The sequence below is a fragment of the Monodelphis domestica genome, chromosome 4 (assembly GCF_027887165.1).
Source record: "Monodelphis domestica isolate mMonDom1 chromosome 4, mMonDom1.pri, whole genome shotgun sequence".
Classification (NCBI taxonomy): domain Eukaryota; kingdom Metazoa; phylum Chordata; class Mammalia; order Didelphimorphia; family Didelphidae; genus Monodelphis; species Monodelphis domestica.
The window spans coordinates 413,271,266-413,276,280 of NC_077230.1; the positions used below are offsets into that span (position 1 = coordinate 413,271,266).

Consider the following 5,015-nt stretch of genomic DNA (forward strand, 5'->3'; position numbering starts at 1 on the left):
TTCTTCTCAAAGTTGGTCTGTATACAGTTGTTGTTTTTAAAATACTGCAATTTGGTGGTGAGAGTTACAGATCCTTTAATAAGCTTTAAAACAACAACAGCACTCCTAAAAGGCCCCAGCTATTGTAAAACCAGCCAGCTCCCTGACCATCCTACACTCTTGGGCACATAAGGATGGTGGTCAAACTAAGGTCAGGAGGACTCAATGGAAGGTAATAAAAGAGAAAGAGGAAAGTGGGGGGTGGGTATAAAAGGGAAGGGAGAAAGAGAATGAGGGAGGAGGGGAGACAGAGACAGGGAGGAGGAGAGAGATGGAGAGATGGGGAGAGACAGAGACAGAGACAGAGACAGAGACAGAGAGAGAGAGAGAGAGAGAGAGAGAGAGAGGAGACAGAGAGAGACGGAGACAGAGAGAGAGAAAGGAGAGAGAGAGAGGGAGAGAGACAGAGAGACAGACAGAGACAGAGAGAAAGAGAGAGAGACAGAGACAGAGAGAGAGAGAGACAGAGAGAGGAAGAGAGAGAGAGATGGAGAGATGGAGAGACAGAGAGGGAGAGACGGAGAGACAGAGAGACAGAGAGGGAGAGAGACAGAGAGAGAACTTTGCCTTTTGCAATACTGTAGGGGAAAACCTAAGAGGAAGGTGGGAGTGAGTGAAGCTAAGCTGAGACTGATCCTCTCTCTCCCTGTATGGCTGACCATGCCTGCTCAGGGTTGACCATCCAGGCTCTTTCCTCTTAAGAGGACAGGACCAGCTTTTTTCCTTTGGGTTTTGTAACATTAACAGCTCACCTTTTTTTTTTTAATGCAAAGAACAAGCTCCAAGCTAAAAGCTTTGCCTCACTATTCCAGTCCAAAGAAAGAAATGAAATCTATTTTGCCTCTAATTGAGAAAAGAGAATTTAAAAGCCGGGAAGGCAGCAGATGCTTCTTAGGGCAAACTGGGGTAGTGGAGAGAGCTCCAGGAGGGCCCAGGTCCAGGGCCATCTAGGACACACGAGACTAGTGAGCTGGGTCGTCCAGTCAATGCTGGCAGGGGAAGCACATGGGGCACTGCTGGTTCCTAAAGACCAATAGCTACATTCAAAGGGCAACTCTGCCCTGGTCAAAGCAATCTCCTCAGTCTATGCCCTATCTCCTCAGGTCTGCAGCTGCTATTTCCCCCAACCTAGCCCTATGTTTCCATGAGTTGCCATGAAAGGCAAGAAAGTGCTTTCACATCGTGGGACTTCAGCAAATGAACAGGGGCTCTGCCTAGACCTATAGACCTAGACTCCTTCAAGAGCCCCCCATGGGAACACCCCCTTCAACAAAGCCCCAGATCTTGCTGTCTGGCCTCTTACCCAAAATCCATCATCCCAAGTCAACACCATAAGCCCAGTGTCCGCCATGACAATAGAAACTTCTGGTCAACTCTTTCAGCTTGGCGTTAAAGTAATTGTCCATTTCAATAGGCAAGTCTTTCTTGGAAAGGCAGAAACTGGACTTGGGAGTCAGGGGACCTGGCTAGGAATCTTGATTCGGTTCCTTACTACTCTGACCTGTGTCACCTGACTTCTCTGAGTCTCAATTTCTTCATCTGTAATTGAGGAGGGAAATGGTTTGCACCAAACCACTAAGGTCCTTTCTAGATCTAAATCTGTAATCCTAAAATATCCCCTTTATATTGCACCCCCAAAAAAGGTCCTGGATAACAAGATCAAGGAGTAATGGCTTTTTGTCAGCAGGCAGAAACCCAATGGGCTACCTTCCTCCACCAGTGTGGAGTTTCCAAGTCTCTGATCTGATAGACCTAGGTTCAAGGCAGGATTTGAATTGGAGTCTTCCTGACTCCAAGAGCAGCTCTACAATCACTATCCCACCCTATCAATACCCTAAATGGATTATTCTCTCTGCATATGCGTGTGAATTAAATACAAAGCAAATATGTGGTAAAGCCTAGCTTTGGCCTAGTTAGTACATGTACTTAATATAAACCAGAGAAAAGATGGGAGGTGGCCCACCCGGCCTTGGCCACTGTGAATTTAAGACAAAGCTTCCACCTCACTGACCAAGACTGCCCAAGAGTCTTCTGGGCAGAATCCGGGACGGGAGGTTGGGAAGATTTTCAAGGAGGAAGGAGGGCAGAAGGAGGCCATTTGAAAAAACTGGCTGAGGAATCCTTCCTCAAGTTAGTTCAGCAGTCAGCCTAAGTGATGCATTCACTGCATGTGCCAAAAGGCTTGTTTAAAAGCCAGGAAGAATAGACACTTTCAATTGTCATGCACTCAAGAATCTAAAAAACACCCAGTAGGAGGCTGAAATTTCTTCTGTGGAAAAGAAGAAAATATACTTAAACAGTAATCAGAGGGTCTCCATCCTCCCTCTTTTATTGACAGTTCTAAAGGCTCATGTAAATTCCTCACATTAGCTATTCTGTTACCTAGCTGGCATTCTGCTTACAGTAGTCCTCTTACTAGGGCTACACCACCAGGGACTGGCGGTTCCCATCCTCCTCTCCCCTTCCATGCCCTCTGCATGAGAATGGAAACAAATGGATGGAAATGAGATATTTAGCATTACAAAATTCTAGCCTGGACAACAACAAAGTTTTTGAATCAGAATTTATGTATGGCAACACTCCAGGAAACCCCATTTCTGTCTAGGGTCAAATTTCTAAATGTCCATTTGCAGCCCAAACAGGGCTGACCATCAGAATCTTTGGAGATTCAAGGGTACAGAATTGTGCGGTTTCTGCAGAGAGTTTGGGGTCTGAAAGTGGTTTTTTAAAGTGAACTGAGTTCCCAAGTGGTCCATCTCTAATCACCCAGCACAGTGTCATCCTACACAGTTAAAAATGGCTACCAAATTCCGGAGCCCAATCTGTCCTCGGCATATGTATTCTCAATTCCACAATTACACACTTTTATAACCATTACTCAGATGCCTCCATCTCACTCAGATAATATTGGAAGAGAGTAGGAACAAATGTCAAGTTTTACAGTTGGGTTCAAAGAATCAATTTCACAGTCAGTCTACTAACATTTATTAAGCACCTACTTTGTGCCGGGTACGGGGTGAAAGACTTGGGGTACAAAGAAAGGCAAAAGAGGAGCTCCCAAACAGAGACAGAGGGAAGGCACTGGAATGAAGGAGGATTGGGAGAGCCTTGTCTGCAAGGACTTCAGCAGGCACTGAAAGGGACAGGAGAAAGATGAGGGAGGGCATTCCAGGCATGAGGCACAACCAGTGGGGAGATGGGAGGATCTTAGTCCTGGAGGGAGGTGGAAGACAACAGGAGAGACCAGTGGAGAGGGGGTGGATTATGAACAGCCTGAGCAGAGGACAAAGGCAAGATGAGGGAGCATGGAGGCTGACTAGGAGGGAGACAGGAATGGAAGAGCCAAGCTAAAGCTAAGGGAAGCCTGGGCTGCTCTGAGAGCCACTGGTTCCAGGGAGAAGCAGACAAGAAGAGTCCCTCTACACTCTGGCCCTGTCCAAACACATCAACATGACTGAGTCCAGGTCTGGGAGCCCCAGAGGTTGTTAGCCATAACAGCAACGACTAACATGTGCATGGCCATTTAAGGTTTCCAAAATGCTTTATAGATATTATCTCCTTTGACCCTTACCACCCTGGGAAGCAGGTGCCATTATGATCCCCATTTTACAGATGAGGACACTGACTAGGAAGAGGCAGTGGCAGGATTTGAACTCTGCATTGGAAAAAAGAGAGAGAGCTGTCGAGACCAGTGAATGGGTCTCAAGAAGAAAGTCTATTTGCTAGGAACTCTGTGAGGCTTTCAGCAACCTCCAATCAGCACCAGTGCTGACCACAGGTGTTAAGAAGTCCCAGGTTCTAATTGAGCCCCCAACAATGGACACCAAATTACAAGTCTCACCTGGAAAATCAGAACCCTAAAATGACTCCCTACCACTCAAGGATGTGTGGAGTAAGGCTCAGATGCAAAGGAGGGTGTGAATCTGTCTGTGTGTGCGTGTGTGCATGTGTATAAACACACAGAGCTTTTTACAAACTGAAAGGGCAGCTAGGTGGCTCAGTGGATAGAGACAGGAGGTCCTGGGTTCAAAATTGACCTCCAATACTTCCTAGCTTGGTGACCCTGAGCAAGTCACTTAACCTCATTTGCCTAGCTTACTTTACTCACACTATAATACCAATTCTAAGACAGAAAGTAAAGGTTTAAAAAAAAAACCTGCAGTAAACAACTGGTGGCGGTGGCTATTCTTAGCACGATCTTCAATTTCTTAATTCATAGGCTGACCGTACAATAGCGGCTCCCTAAAATCAGAGGATCTAGTTTTTTGGGGATAGTCCCAGTTTCAAGACAACAAAGTATATGTTTACTGAGACTTGGCAAACAATCTCGTCAGAGCCTCAGTCCTTTTTGAGGGTTTGGAAAAACCATTCGCTCTGACTATATAATCTGCTTTACTCTATTGTGAGCTGTTGGGGAACCTGAGAACTGGAAGAGTCCTTGGAGACTGACTAAGAAGCCCATCTTCCTGCCTTCAGAGATGGGCAAACTAAGGCTGAGAGGGGAAAGACGACTTGTCCAGACCAAATGGAGAGGCAGAGGCAGAGCCCAAAATGGTGAGTTAGCCTGTTCTCGTCAGACAGGGCTTCGAAGGACGAGCACTGTACCGGGAAGTTAGAGCTGGCCTAGCTCAACCACAATAACTGGGTGACTTTAAGTAAGCTGCTTAATCCCTTTGGGTCTCAGGTTCTTTGTCTAGAAAATGGGGATAATAGTACCTTTCACAGGACTTGATGGAGATCTATTAGGCTAATGCATAAAAGTGCTCTAACCTATAAAACATTACTGGACTCTGATTTTATTTTGCCTCTTGAGAAACAGGGCCTTCTCTTTGATATATTTAAAAAGAAATTCCAGAGCAGCTGGGTGGCACAGTGGATAGAGTCAGGCCTGGGGTCAAGAGCACCCAAGTATCTACCCAAAGACTTTTCTTGGCTATGTGACCCTGGGCAAGTCACTTAACCTCATTTGTTAGCCT

The 5,015-nt window shown here is 46.1% G+C and overlaps 1 protein-coding gene across 1 annotated transcript in view; it reads right to left on the reverse strand.

The window, feature by feature from the left end:
- SKI (SKI proto-oncogene) overlaps positions 1-5,015 on the reverse strand; it is a 143,238-nt gene that overhangs the window by 87,266 nt on the left and 50,957 nt on the right.